Source organism: Syngnathus acus, unplaced genomic scaffold (assembly GCF_901709675.1).
Source record: "Syngnathus acus unplaced genomic scaffold, fSynAcu1.2, whole genome shotgun sequence".
NCBI classification, from domain to species: Eukaryota; Metazoa; Chordata; class Actinopteri; order Syngnathiformes; family Syngnathidae; genus Syngnathus; species Syngnathus acus.
Genome location: NW_023590236.1, coordinates 82,501 through 95,957, shown reverse-complemented (window position 1 = coordinate 95,957; position 13,457 = coordinate 82,501). Strand labels below are relative to the sequence as shown.

The following is a 13,457-nucleotide window of genomic DNA, read 5'->3' as shown; positions in this document are numbered from 1 at the left end:
TTAGCTTCCGAGATCGGACGAGATCGGGCGTTCTCAGGGTAGTATGGCCGTAAGCCATGGTTGAGTGCAAAATAATGCATTTTATAGATACAATCGCCCCTGAAAACCAAGACTTGGCGTTTCATGGAAACATGGCTATCATGAAAAGTTATTGACAGCTTTTTATGTGGTAGCACAAATTTGCCATTGCGACCTGCATTTTGCTGTATCAAAGTAAATGTCATGAAAAGTGGAAAAACCCTACATGGAAGTGCAATGTGTTTTTTTTTTTTTTTTTTACGGATAAAGACTGCAGCTTTGAGTTCACAGGGAGCCAGCCTCTTTATTCACTGTACATAGTCTGCTCTCTAGCGGTAAAAGACGTGAACTACAATGCTATGGATGACGCCACACAATATAGATTTGAAACTCGGGTATAGTTTCAATGTCGGAGTTAAAACTCGGCTTGCAGTTTCCGAATGCCATACGTAATGGGTGTTGTCAAAATTTGCTTTAACAATTGAAGTGGAAAAAGAAAAAAAAAGCTTACAGCACCTGGTATTCCCAGGCGGTCTCCCATCCAAGTACTAACCAGGCCCGACCCTGCTTAGCTTCCGAGATCGGGCGTTCTCAGGGTAGTATGGCCGTAAGCCATGGGAGCAAAATATGCATTTTATAGATACAATCGCCCCTGAAAACCAAGACTTGGCGTTTCATGGAAACATGGCTATCATGAAAAGTTATTGACAGCTTTTTATGTGGTAGCACAAATTTGCCATTGCGACCTGCATTTTGCTGTATCAAAGTAAATGTCATGAAAAGTGGAAAAACCCTACATGGAAGTGCAATGTGGTTTTTTTTTTTTTTTTTACGGATAAAGACTGCTGCTTTGAGTTCACAGGGAGCCAGCCTCTTTATTCACTGTACATAGTCTGCTCTCTAGCGGTAAAAGACGTGAACTACAATGCTATGGATGACGCCACACATATAGATTTGAAACTCGGGTATAGTGTCAATGTCGGAGTTAAAACTCGGCTTGCAGTTTCCGAATGCCATACGTAATGGGTGTTGTCAAAATTTGCTTTAACAATTGAAGTGGAAAAAAAAAAAAAAAAGCTTACAGCACCTGGTATTCCCAGGCGGTCTCCCATCCAAGTACTAACCAGGCCCGACCCTGCTTAGCTTCCGAGATCGGACGAGATCGGGCGTTCTCAGGGTAGTATGGCCGTAAGCCATGGTTGAGTGCAAAATAATGCATTTTATAGATACAATCGCCCCTGAAAACCAAGACTTGGCGTTTCATGGAAACATGGCTATCATGAAAAGTTATTGATAGCTTTTTATGTGGTAGCACAAATTTGCCATTGCGACCTGCATTTTGCTGTATCAAAGTAAATGTCATGAAAAGTGGAAAAACCCTACATGGAAGTGCAATGTGTTTTTTTTTTTTTTTTTACGGATAAAGACTGCTGCTTTGAGTTCACAGGGAGCCAGCCTCTTTATTCACTGTACATAGTCTGCTCTCTAGCGGTAAAAGACGTGAACTACAATGCTATGGATGACGCCACACAATAGATTTGAAACTCGGGTATAGTTTCAATGTCGGAGTTAAAACTCGGCTTGCAGTTTCCGAATGCCATACGTAATGGGTGTTGTCAAAATTTGCTTTAACAATTGAAGTGGAAAAAGAAAAAAAAAGCTTACAGCACCTGGTATTCCCAGGCGGTCTCCCATCCAAGTACTAACCAGGCCCGACCCTGCTTAGCTTCCGAGATCGGACGAGATCGGGCGTTCTCAGGGTAGTATGGCCGTAAGCCATGGTTGAGTGCAAAATAATGCATTTTATAGATACAATCGCCCCTGAAAACCAAGACTTGGCGTTTCATGGAAACATGGCTATCATGAAAAGTTATTGACAGCTTTTTATGTGGTAGCACAAATTTGCCATTGCGACCTGCATTTTGCTGTATCAAAGTAAATGTCATGAAAAGTGGAAAAACCCTACATGGAAGTGCAATGTGTTTTTTTTTTTTTTTTTTACGGATAAAGACTGCTGCTTTGAGTTCACAGGGAGCCAGCCTCTTTATTCACTGTACATAGTCTGCTCTCTAGCGGTAAAAGACGTGAACTACAATGCTATGGATGACGCCACACAATATAGATTTGAAACTCGGGTATAGTTTCAATGTCGGAGTTAAAACTCGGCTTGCAGTTTCCGAATGCCATACGTAATGGGTGTTGTCAAAATTTGCTTTAACAATTGAAGTGGAAAAAAAAAAAAAAAGCTTACAGCACCTGGTATTCCCAGGCGGTCTCCCATCCAAGTACTAACCAGGCCCGACCCTGCTTAGCTTCCGAGATCGGACGAGATCGGGCGTTCTCAGGGTAGTATGGCCGTAAGCCATGGTTGAGTGCAAAAAATGCATTTTATAGATACAATCGCCCCTGAAAACCAAGACTTGGCGTTTCATGGAAACATGGCTATCATGAAAAGTTATTGACAGCTTTTTATGTGGTAGCACAAATTTGCCATTGCGACCTGCATTTTGCTGTATCAAAGTAAATGTCATGAAAAGTGGAAAAACCCTACATGGAAGTGCAATGTGTTTTTTTTTTTTTTTTACGGATAAAGACTGCTGCTTTGAGTTCACAGGGAGCCAGCCTCTTTATTCACTGTACATAGTCTGCTCTCTAGCGGTAAAAGACGTGAACTACAATGCTATGGATGACGCCACACAATATAGATTTGAAACTCGGGTATAGTTTCAATGTCGGAGTTAAAACTCGGCTTGCAGTTTCCGAATGCCATACGTAATGGGTGTTGTCAAAATTTGCTTTAACAATTGAAGTGGAAAAAGAAAAAAAAAGCTTACAGCACCTGGTATTCCCAGGCGGTCTCCCATCCAAGTACTAACCAGGCCCGACCCTGCTTAGCTTCCGAGAGCGGGCGTTCTCAGGGTAGTATGGCCGTAAGCCATGGGAGTCAAAATTGCATTTTATAGATACAATCGCCCCTGAAAACCAAGACTTGGCGTTTCATGGAAACATGGCTATCATGAAAAGTTATTGACAGCTTTTTATGTGGTAGCACAAATTTGCCATTGCGACCTGCATTTTGCTGTATCAAAGTAAATGTCATGAAAAGTGGAAAAACCCTACATGGAAGTGCAATGTGTTTTTTTTTTTTTTTTTTACGGATAAAGACTGCTGCTTTGAGTTCACAGGGAGCCAGCCTCTTTATTCACTGTACATAGTCTGCTGCTCTCTAGCGGTAAAAGACGTGAACTACAATGCTATGGATGACGCCACACAATATAGATTTGAAACTCGGGTATAGTTTCAATGTCGGAGTTAAAACTCGGCTTGCAGTTTCCGAATGCCATACGTAATGGGTGTTGTCAAAATTTGCTTTAACAATTGAAGTGGAAAAAAAAAAAAAAAGCTTACAGCACCTGGTATTCCCAGGCGGTCTCCCATCCAAGTACTAACCAGGCCCGACCCTGCTTAGCTTCCGAGATCGGACGAGATCGGGCGTTCTCAGGGTAGTATGGCCGTAAGCCATGGTTGAGTGCAAAATAATGCATTTTATAGAAACAATCGCCCCTGAAAACCAAGACTTGGCGTTTCATGGAAACATGGCTATCATGAAAAGTTATTGACAGCTTTTTATGTGGTAGCACAAATTTGCCATTGCGACCTGCATTTTGCTGTATCAAAGTAAATGTCATGAAAAGTGGAAAAACCCTACATGGAAGTGCAATGTTTTTTTTTTTTTTTTTTACGGATAAAGACTGCTGCTTTGAGTTCACAGGGAGCCAGCCTCTTTATTCACTGTACATAGTCTGCTCTCTAGCGGTAAAACGTGAACTACAATGCTATGGATGACGCCACACAATATAGATTTGAAACTCGGGTATAGTTTCAATGTCGGAGTTAAAACTCGGCTTGCAGTTTCCGAATGCCATACGTAATGGGTGTTGTCAAAATTTGCTTTAACAATTGAAGTGGAAAAAGAAAAAAAAAGCTTACAGCACCTGGTATTCCCAGGCGGTCTCCCATCCAAGTACTAACCAGGCCCGACCCTGCTTAGCTTCCGAGATCGGACGAGATCGGGCGTTCTCAGGGTAGTATGGCCGTAAGCCATGGTTGAGTGCAAAATAATGCATTTTATAGATACAATCGCCCCTGAAAACCAAGACTTGGCGTTTCATGGAAACATGGCTATCATGAAAAGTTATTGACAGCTTTTTATGTGGTAGCACAAATTTGCCATTGCGACCTGCATTTTGCTGTATCAAAGTAAATGTCATGAAAAGTGGAAAAACCCTACATGGAAGTGCAATGTTTTTTTTTTTTTTTTTTTACGGATAAAGACTGCTGCTTTGAGTTCACAGGGAGCCAGCCTCTTTATTCACTGTACATAGTCTGCTCTCTAGCGGTAAAAGACGTGAACTACAATGCTATGGATGACGCCACACAATATAGATTTGAAACTCGGGTATAGTTTCAATGTCGGAGTTAAAACTCGGCTTGCAGTTTCCGAATGCCATACGTAATGGGTGTTGTCAAAATTTGCTTTAACAATTGAAGTGGAAAAAGAAAAAAAAAGCTTACAGCACCTGGTATTCCCAGGCGGTCTCCCATCCAAGTACTAACCAGGCCCGACCCTGCTTAGCTTCCGAGATCGGGCGTTCTCAGGGTAGTATGGCCGTAAGCCATGGGATCAAAAATGCATTTTATAGAACAATCGCCCCTGAAAACCAAGACTTGGCGTTTCATGGAAACATGGCTATCATGAAAAGTTATTGACAGCTTTTTATGTGGTAGCACAAATTTGCCATTGCGACCTGCATTTTGCTGTATCAAAGTAAATGTCATGAAAAGTGGAAAAACCCTACATGGAAGTGCAATGTGTTTTTTTTTTTTTTTTTTTTACGGATAAAGACTGCTGCTTTGAGTTCACAGGGAGCCAGCCTCTTTATTCACTGTACATAGTCTGCTCTCTAGCGGTAAAAGACGTGAACTACAATGCTATGGATGACGCCACACAATATAGATTTGAAACTCGGGTATAGTTTCAATGTCGGAGTTAAAACTCGGCTTGCAGTTTCCGAATGCCATACGTAATGGGTGTTGTCAAAATTTGCTTTAACAATTGAAGTGGAAAAAAAAAAAAAGCTTACAGCACCTGGTATTCCCAGGCGGTCTCCCATCCAAGTACTAACCAGGCCCGACCCTGCTTAGCTTCCGAGATCGGACGAGATCGGGCGTTCTCAGGGTAGTATGGCCGTAAGCCATGGTTGAGTGCAAAATAATGCATTTTATAGATACAATCGCCCCTGAAAACCAAGACTTGGCGTTTCATGGAAACATGGCTATCATGAAAAGTTATTGACAGCTTTTTATGTGGTAGCACAAATTTGCCATTGCGACCTGCATTTTGCTGTATCAAAGTAAATGTCATGAAAAGTGGAAAAACCCTACATGGAAGTGCAATGTGTTTTTTTTTTTTTTTTACGGATAAAGACTGCTGCTTTGAGTTCACAGGGAGCCAGCCTCTTTATTCACTGTACATAGTCTGCTCTCTAGCGGTAAAAGACGTGAACTACAATGCTATGGATGACGCCACACAATATAGATTTGAAACTCGGGTATAGTTTCAATGTCGGAGTTAAAACTCGGCTTGCAGTTTCCGAATGCCATACGTAATGGGTGTTGTCAAAATTTGCTTTAACAATTGAAGTGGAAAAAAAAAAAAAAAAGCTTACAGCACCTGGTCCCAGGCGGTCTCCCATCCAAGTACTAACCAGGCCCGACCCTGCTTAGCTTCCGAGATCGGGCGGGTTCTCAGTATGGCCGTAAGCCATGGGATCACAAATATGCATTTTATAGATACAATCGCCCCTGAAAACCAAGACTTGGCGTTTCATGGAAACATGGCTATCATGAAAAGTTATTGATAGCTTTTTATGTGGTAGCACAAATTTGCCATTGCGACCTGCATTTTGCTGTATCAAAGTAAATGTCATGAAAAGTGGAAAAACCCTACATGGAAGTGCAATGTGTTTTTTTTTTTTTTTTTTACGGATAAAGACTGCTGCTTTGAGTTCACAGGGAGCCAGCCTCTTTATTCACTGTACATAGTCTGCTCTCTAGCGGTAAAAGACGTGAACTACAATGCTATGGATGACGCCACACAATATAGATTTGAAACTCGGGTATAGTTTCAATGTCGGAGTTAAAACTCGGCTTGCAGTTTCCGAATGCCATACGTAATGGGTGTTGTCAAAATTTGCTTTAACAATTGAAGTGGAAAAAAAAAAAAAAAAGCTTACAGCACCTGGTATTCCCAGGCGGTCTCCCATCCAAGTACTAACCAGGCCCGACCCTGCTTAGCTTCCGAGATCGGACGAGATCGGGCGTTCTCAGGGTAGTATGGCCGTAAGCCATGGTTGAGTGCAAAATAATGCATTTTATAGATACAATCGCCCCTGAAAACCAAGACTTGGCGTTTCATGGAAACATGGCTATCATGAAAAGTTATTGACAGCTTTTTATGTGGTAGCACAAATTTGCCATTGCGACCTGCATTTTGCTGTATCAAAGTAAATGTCATGAAAAGTGGAAAAACCCTACATGGAAGTGCAATGTGTTTTTTTTTTTTTTTTTACGGATAAAGACTGCTGCTTTGAGTTCACAGGGAGCCAGCCTCTTTATTCACTGTACATAGTCTGCTCTCTAGCGGTAAAAGACGTGAACTACAATGCTATGGATGACGCCACACAATATAGATTTTAAACTCGGGTATAGTTTCAATGTCGGAGTTAAAACTCGGCTTGCAGTTTCCGAATGCCATATAATGGGTGTTGTCAAAATTTGCTTTAACAATTGAAGTGGAAAAAGAAAAAAAAAGCTTACAGCACCTGGTATTCCCAGGCGGTCTCCCATCCAAGTACTAACCAGGCCCGACCCTGCTTAGCTTCCGAGATCGGACGAGATCGGGCGTTCTCAGGGTAGTATGGCCGTAAGCCACAGTTAAGCGCAAAATAATGCATTTTATAGATACAATCGCCCCTGAAAACCAAGACTTGGCGTTTCATGGAAACATGGCTATCATGAAAAGTTATTGACAGCTTTTTATGTGGTAGCACAAATTTGCCATTGCGACCTGCATTTTGCTGTATCAAAGTAAATGTCATGAAAAGTGGAAAAACCCTACATGGAAGTGCAATGTGTTTTTTTTTTTTTTTTACGGATAAAGACTGCTGCTTTGAGTTCACAGGGAGCCAGCCTCTTTATTCACTGTACATAGTCTGCTCTCTAGCGGTAAAAGACGTGAACTACAATGCTATGGATGACGCCACACAATATAGATTTGAAACTCGGGTATAGTTTCAATGTCGGAGTTAAAACTCGGCTTGCAGTTTCCGAATGCCATACGTAATGGGTGTTGTCAAAATTTGCTTTAACAATTGAAGTGGAAAAAGAAAAAAAAAGCTTACAGCACCTGGTATTCCCAGGCGGTCTCCCATCCAAGTACTAACCAGGCCCGACCCTGCTTAGCTTCCGAGATCGGACGAGATCGGGCGTTCTCAGGGTAGTATGGCCGTAAGCCATGGTTGAGCGCAAAATAATGCATTTTATAGATACAATCGCCCCTGAAAACCAAGACTTGGCGTTTCATGGAAACATGGCTATCATGAAAAGTTATTGACAGCTTTTTATGTGGTAGCACAAATTTGCCATTGCGACCTGCATTTTGCTGTATCAAAGTAAATGTCATGAAAAGTGGAAAAACCCTACATGGAAGTGCAATGTGTTTTTTTTTTTTTTTTTACGGATAAAGACTGCTGCTTTGAGTTCACAGGGAGCCAGCCTCTTTATTCACTGTACATAGTCTGCTCTCTAGCGGTAAAAGACGTGAACTACAATGCTATGGATGACGCCACACAATAGATTTGAAACTCGGGTATAGTTTCAATGTCGGAGTTAAAACTCGGCTTGCAGTTTCCGAATGCCATACGTAATGGGTGTTGTCAAAATTTGCTTTAACAATTGAAGTGGAAAAAAAAAAAAAAGCTTACAGCACCTGGTATTCCCAGGCGGTCTCCCATCCAAGTACTAACCAGGCCCGACCCTGCTTAGCTTCCGAGATCGGGCGTTCTCAGGGTAGTATGGCCGTAAGCCATGGGTAATGCATTTTATAGATACAATCGCCCCTGAAAACCAAGACTTGGCGTTTCATGGAAACATGGCTATCATGAAAAGTTATTGACAGCTTTTTATGTGGTAGCACAAATTTGCCATTGCGACCTGCATTTTGCTGTATCAAAGTAAATGTCATGAAAAGTGGAAAAACCCTACATGGAAGTGCAATGTGTTTTTTTTTTTTTTTTTTACGGATAAAGACTGCTGCTTTGAGTTCACAGGGAGCCAGCCTCTTTATTCACTGTACATAGTCTGCTCTCTCGCGGTAAAAGACGTGAACTACAATGCTATGGATGACGCCACACAATATAGATTTGAAACTCGGGTATAGTTTCAATGTCGGAGTTAAAACTCGGCTTGCAGTTTCCGAATGCCATACGTAATGGGTGTTGTCAAAATTTGCTTTAACAATTGAAGTGGAAAAAAAAAAAAAAAAGCTTACAGCACCTGGTATTCCCAGGCGGTCTCCCATCCAAGTACTAACCAGGCCCGACCCTGCTTAGCTTCCGAGATCGGACGAGATCGGGCGTTCTCAGGGTAGTATGGCCGTAAGCCATGGTTGAGTGCAAAATAATGCATTTTATAGATACAATCGCCCCTGAAAACCAAGACTTGGCGTTTCATGGAAACATGGCTATCATGAAAAGTTATTGACAGCTTTTTATGTGGTAGCACAAATTTGCCATTGCGACCTGCATTTTGCTGTATCAAAGTAAATGTCATGAAAAGTGGAAAAACCCTACATGGAAGTGCAATGTGTTTTTGTTTTTTTTTTACGGATAAAGACTGCTGCTTTGAGTTCACAGGGAGCCAGCCTCTTTATTCACTGTACATAGTCTGCTCTCTAGCGGTAAAAGACGTGAACTACAATGCTATGGATGACGCCACACAATATAGATTTGAAACTCGGGTATAGTGTCAATGTCGGAGTTAAAACTCGGCTTGCAGTTTCCGAATGCCATACGTAATGGGTGTTGTCAAAATTTGCTTTAACAATTGAAGTGGAAAAAGAAAAAAAAAGCTTACAGCACCTGGTATTCCCAGGCGGTCTCCCATCCAAGTACTAACCAGGCCCGACCCTGCTTAGCTCCGAGATCGGGCGTTCTCAGGGTAGTATGGCCGTAAGCCATGAGTGCAAAATAATGCATTTTATAGATACAATCGCCCCTGAAAACCAAGACTTGGCGTTTCATGGAAACATGGCTATCATGAAAAGTTATTGACAGCTTTTTATGTGGTAGCACAAATTTGCCATTGCGACCTGCATTTTGCTGTATCAAAGTAAATGTCATGAAAAGTGGAAAAACCCTACATGGAAGTGCAATGTGTTTTTTTTTTTTTTTTTACGGATAAAGACTGCTGCTTTGAGTTCACAGGGAGCCAGCCTCTTTATTCACTGTACATAGTCTGCTCTCTCGCGGTAAAAGACGTGAACTACAATGCTATGGATGACGCCACACAATATAGATTTGAAACTCGGGTATAGTTTCAATGTCGGAGTTAAAACTCGGCTTGCAGTTTCCGAATGCCATACGTAATGGGTGTTGTCAAAATTTGCTTTAACAATTGAAGTGGAAAAAAAAAAAAAAAGCTTACAGCACCTGGTATTCCCAGGCGGTCTCCCATCCAAGTACTAACCAGGCCCGACCCTGCTTAGCTTCCGAGATCGGACGAGATCGGGCGTTCTCAGGGTAGTATGGCCGTAAGCCATGGTTGAGTGCAAAATAATGCATTTTATAGATACAATCGCCCCTGTAAACCAAGACTTGGCGTTTCATGGAAACATGGCTATCATGAAAAGTTATTGACTTTTTATGTGGTAGCACAAATTTGCCATTGCGACCTGCATTTTGCTGTATCAAAGTAAATGTCATGAAAAGTGGAAAAACCCTACATGGAAGTGCAATGTGTTTTTTTTTTTTTTTTTTTTACGGATAAAGACTGCTGCTTTGAGTTCACAGGGAGCCAGCCTCTTTATTCACTGTACATAGTCTGCTCTCTAGCGGTAAAAGACGTGAACTACAATGCTATGGATGACGCCACACAATATAGATTTGAAACTCGGGTATAGTTTCAATGTCGGAGTTAAAACTCGGCTTGCAGTTTCCGAATGCCATACGTAATGGGTGTTGTCAAAATTTGCTTTAACAATTGAAGTGGAAAAAGAAAAAAAAAGCTTACAGCACCTGGTATTCCCAGGCGGTCTCCCATCCAAGTACTAACCAGGCCCGACCCTGCTTAGCTTCCGAGATCGGACGAGATCGGGCGTTCTCAGGGTAGTATGGCCGTAAGCCATGGTTGAGCGCAAAATAATGCATTTTATAGATACAATCGCCCCTGAAAACCAAGACTTGGCGTTTCATGGAAACATGGCTATCATGAAAAGTTATTGACAGCTTTTTATGTGGTAGCACAAATTTGCCATTGCGACCTGCATTTTGCTGTATCAAAGTAAATGTCATGAAAAGTGGAAAAACCCTACATGGAAGTGCAATGTGTTTTTTTTTTTTTTTTTTTTACGGATAAAGACTGCTGCTTTGAGTTCACAGGGAGCCAGCCTCTTTATTCACTGTACATAGTCTGCTCTCTAGCGGTAAAAGACGTGAACTACAATGCTATGGATGACGCCACACAATATAGATTTGAAACTCGGGTATAGTTTCAATGTCGGAGTTAAAACTCGGCTTGCAGTTTCCGAATGCCATACGTAATGGGTGTTGTCAAAATTTGCTTTAACAATTGAAGTGGAAAAAAAAAAAAAAAGCTTACAGCACCTGGTATTCCCAGGCGGTCTCCCATCCAAGTACTAACCAGGCCCGACCCTGCTTAGCTTCCGAGATCGGACGAGATCGGGCGTTCTCAGGGTAGTATGGCCGTAAGCCATGGTTGAGTGCAAAATAATGCATTTTATAGATACAATCGCCCCTGAAAACCAAGACTTGGCGTTTCATGGAAACATGGCTATCATGAAAAGTTATTGACAGCTTTTTATGTGGTAGCACAAATTTGCCATTGCGACCTGCATTTTGCTGTATCAAAGTAAATGTCATGAAAAGTGGAAAAACCCTACATGGAAGTGCAATGTGTTTTTTTTTTTTTTTTTACGGATAAAGACTGCTGCTTTGAGTTCACAGGGAGCCAGCCTCTTTATTCACTGTACATAGTCTGCTCTCTAGCGGTAAAAGACGTGAACTACAATGCTATGGATGACGCCACACAATATAGATTTGAAACTCGGGTATAGTTTCAATGTCGGAGTTAAAACTCGGCTTGCAGTTTCCGAATGCCATACGTAATGGGTGTTGTCAAAATTTGCTTTAACAATTGAAGTGGAAAAAGAAAAAAAAAGCTTACAGCACCTGGTATTCCCAGGCGGTCTCCCATCCAAGTACTAACCAGGCCCGACCCTGCTTAGCTTCCGAGATCGGGCGTTCTCAGGGTAGTATGGCCGTAAGCCATGGTTCAAAATAATGCATTTTATAGATACAATCGCCCCTGAAAACCAAGACTTGGCGTTTCATGGAAACATGGCTATCATGAAAAGTTATTGACAGCTTTTTATGTGGTAGCACAAATTTGCCATTGCGACCTGCATTTTGCTGTATCAAAGTAAATGTCATGAAAAGTGGAAAAACCCTACATGGAAGTGCAATGTGTTTTTTTTTTTTTTTTTTACGGATAAAGACTGCTGCTTTGAGTTCACAGGGAGCCAGCCTCTTTATTCACTGTACATAGTCTGCTCTAGCGGTAAAAGACGTGAACTACAATGCTATGGATGACGCCACACAATATAGATTTGAAACTCGGGTATAGTTTCAATGTCGGAGTTAAAACTCGGCTTGCAGTTTCCGAATGCCATACGTAATGGGTGTTGTCAAAATTTGCTTTAACAATTGAAGTGGAAAAAAAAAAAAAAAGCTTACAGCACCTGGTATTCCCAGGCGGTCTCCCATCCAAGTACTAACCAGGCCCGACCCTGCTTAGCTTCCGAGATCGGACGAGATCGGGCGTTCTCAGGGTAGTATGGCCGTAAGCCATGGTTGAGCGCAAAATAATGCATTTTATAGATACAATCGCCCCTGAAAACCAAGACTTGGCGTTTCATGGAAACATGGCTATCATGAAAAGTTATTGACAGCTTTTTATGTGGTAGCACAAATTTGCCATTGCGACCTGCATTTTGCTGTATCAAAGTAAATGTCATGAAAAGTGGAAAAACCCTACATGGAAGTGCAATGTGTTTTTTTTTTTTTTTTTACGGATAAAGACTGCTGCTTTGAGTTCACAGGGAGCCAGCCTCTTTATTCACTGTACATAGTCTGCTCTCTAGCGGTAAAACGTGAACTACAATGCTATGGATGACGCCACACAATATAGATTTGAAACTCGGGTATAGTTTCAATGTCGGAGTTAAAACTCGGCTTGCAGTTTCCGAATGCCATACGTAATGGGTGTTGTCAAAATTTGCTTTAACAATTGAAGTGGAAAAAGAAAAAAAAACACATTGCAGCACCTGGTATTCCCAGGCCGGTCTCCATCCAAGTACTAACCAGCCCGACCCTGCTTAGCTTCCGGATCGACCGAGATCGGGCGTTCTCAGGGTAGTATGGCCGTAAGCCATGGTTGAGTGCAAATAATGCATTTTATAGATACAATCGCCCCTGAAAACCAAGACTTGGCGTTCATGGAAACATGGCTATCATGAAAAGTTATTGACAGCTTTTTATGTGGTAGCACAATTTGCCATTGCGACCTGCATTTTGCTGTATCAAAGTAAATGTCATGAAAAGTGGAAAAAACCCTACATGGAAGTGCAATGTGTTTTTTTTTTTTTTTTTTTTACGGATAAAGACTGCTGCCTTTGAGTTCACAGGGAGCCAGCCTCTTTATTCACTGTACATAGTCTGCTCTCTAGCGGTAAAAGACGTGAACTACAATGCTATGGATGACGCCACACAATATAGATTTGAAAACTCGGTATAGTTTCAATGTCGGAGTTAAAACTCGGCTTGCAGTTTCCGAATGCCATACGTAATGGGTGTTGTCAAAATTTGCTTTAACAATTGAAGTGGAAAAAAAAAAAAAAAAAGCTTACAGCACCTGGTATTCCCAGGCGGTCTCCCATCCAAGTACTAACCAGGCCCGACCCTGCTTAGCTTCCGAGATCGGACGAGATCGGGCGTTCTCAGGGTAGTATGGCCGTAAGCCATGGTTGAGTGCAAAATAATGCATTTATAGATACAATCGCCCCTGAAAACCAAGACTTGGCG

At 41.8% G+C, this 13,457-nt stretch overlaps 15 non-coding genes and 6 pseudogenes across 15 annotated transcripts; all 21 read right to left on the bottom strand.

The window, feature by feature from the left end:
* Nucleotides 1-522: 522 nt before the first annotated feature.
* On the bottom strand, nucleotides 523-631 carry LOC119119113 (annotated as a pseudogene).
* A 462-nt stretch (nucleotides 632-1,093) lies between these two features.
* Nucleotides 1,094-1,212, bottom strand: LOC119119100. The gene has a single exon (XR_005097108.1). It is a non-coding gene; the product is annotated as a 5S ribosomal RNA (ribosomal RNA).
* A 464-nt stretch (nucleotides 1,213-1,676) lies between these two features.
* On the bottom strand, nucleotides 1,677-1,795 carry LOC119119099. Its single transcript, XR_005097107.1, has one exon. It is a non-coding gene; the product is annotated as a 5S ribosomal RNA (ribosomal RNA).
* A 467-nt stretch (nucleotides 1,796-2,262) lies between these two features.
* LOC119119097 lies at nucleotides 2,263-2,381 on the bottom strand. The gene has a single exon (XR_005097106.1). It is a non-coding gene; the product is annotated as a 5S ribosomal RNA (ribosomal RNA).
* Nucleotides 2,382-2,845: 464 nt separating this feature from the next.
* On the bottom strand, nucleotides 2,846-2,954 carry LOC119119115 (annotated as a pseudogene).
* Nucleotides 2,955-3,419: 465 nt separating this feature from the next.
* Nucleotides 3,420-3,538, bottom strand: LOC119119095. The gene has a single exon (XR_005097104.1). It is a non-coding gene; the product is annotated as a 5S ribosomal RNA (ribosomal RNA).
* A 463-nt stretch (nucleotides 3,539-4,001) lies between these two features.
* On the bottom strand, nucleotides 4,002-4,120 carry LOC119119094. The gene has a single exon (XR_005097103.1). It is a non-coding gene; the product is annotated as a 5S ribosomal RNA (ribosomal RNA).
* A 466-nt stretch (nucleotides 4,121-4,586) lies between these two features.
* Nucleotides 4,587-4,695, bottom strand: LOC119119112 (annotated as a pseudogene).
* A 460-nt stretch (nucleotides 4,696-5,155) lies between these two features.
* On the bottom strand, nucleotides 5,156-5,274 carry LOC119119093. Its single transcript, XR_005097102.1, has one exon. It is a non-coding gene; the product is annotated as a 5S ribosomal RNA (ribosomal RNA).
* Nucleotides 5,275-6,307: 1,033 nt separating this feature from the next.
* LOC119119092 lies at nucleotides 6,308-6,426 on the bottom strand. The gene has a single exon (XR_005097101.1). It is a non-coding gene; the product is annotated as a 5S ribosomal RNA (ribosomal RNA).
* A 464-nt stretch (nucleotides 6,427-6,890) lies between these two features.
* On the bottom strand, nucleotides 6,891-7,009 carry LOC119119091. Its single transcript, XR_005097100.1, has one exon. It is a non-coding gene; the product is annotated as a 5S ribosomal RNA (ribosomal RNA).
* A 465-nt stretch (nucleotides 7,010-7,474) lies between these two features.
* On the bottom strand, nucleotides 7,475-7,593 carry LOC119119090. Its single transcript, XR_005097099.1, has one exon. It is a non-coding gene; the product is annotated as a 5S ribosomal RNA (ribosomal RNA).
* A 463-nt stretch (nucleotides 7,594-8,056) lies between these two features.
* Nucleotides 8,057-8,165, bottom strand: LOC119119111 (annotated as a pseudogene).
* A 457-nt stretch (nucleotides 8,166-8,622) lies between these two features.
* Nucleotides 8,623-8,741, bottom strand: LOC119119089. The gene has a single exon (XR_005097098.1). It is a non-coding gene; the product is annotated as a 5S ribosomal RNA (ribosomal RNA).
* Nucleotides 8,742-9,206: 465 nt separating this feature from the next.
* Nucleotides 9,207-9,314, bottom strand: LOC119119116 (annotated as a pseudogene).
* A 462-nt stretch (nucleotides 9,315-9,776) lies between these two features.
* Nucleotides 9,777-9,895, bottom strand: LOC119119088. Its single transcript, XR_005097097.1, has one exon. It is a non-coding gene; the product is annotated as a 5S ribosomal RNA (ribosomal RNA).
* Nucleotides 9,896-10,361: 466 nt separating this feature from the next.
* LOC119119087 lies at nucleotides 10,362-10,480 on the bottom strand. The gene has a single exon (XR_005097096.1). It is a non-coding gene; the product is annotated as a 5S ribosomal RNA (ribosomal RNA).
* A 469-nt stretch (nucleotides 10,481-10,949) lies between these two features.
* LOC119119086 lies at nucleotides 10,950-11,068 on the bottom strand. The gene has a single exon (XR_005097095.1). It is a non-coding gene; the product is annotated as a 5S ribosomal RNA (ribosomal RNA).
* A 466-nt stretch (nucleotides 11,069-11,534) lies between these two features.
* LOC119119110 lies at nucleotides 11,535-11,643 on the bottom strand (annotated as a pseudogene).
* A 460-nt stretch (nucleotides 11,644-12,103) lies between these two features.
* On the bottom strand, nucleotides 12,104-12,222 carry LOC119119084. The gene has a single exon (XR_005097093.1). It is a non-coding gene; the product is annotated as a 5S ribosomal RNA (ribosomal RNA).
* A 1,053-nt stretch (nucleotides 12,223-13,275) lies between these two features.
* On the bottom strand, nucleotides 13,276-13,394 carry LOC119119083. Its single transcript, XR_005097092.1, has one exon. It is a non-coding gene; the product is annotated as a 5S ribosomal RNA (ribosomal RNA).
* Nucleotides 13,395-13,457: the final 63 nt, after the last annotated feature.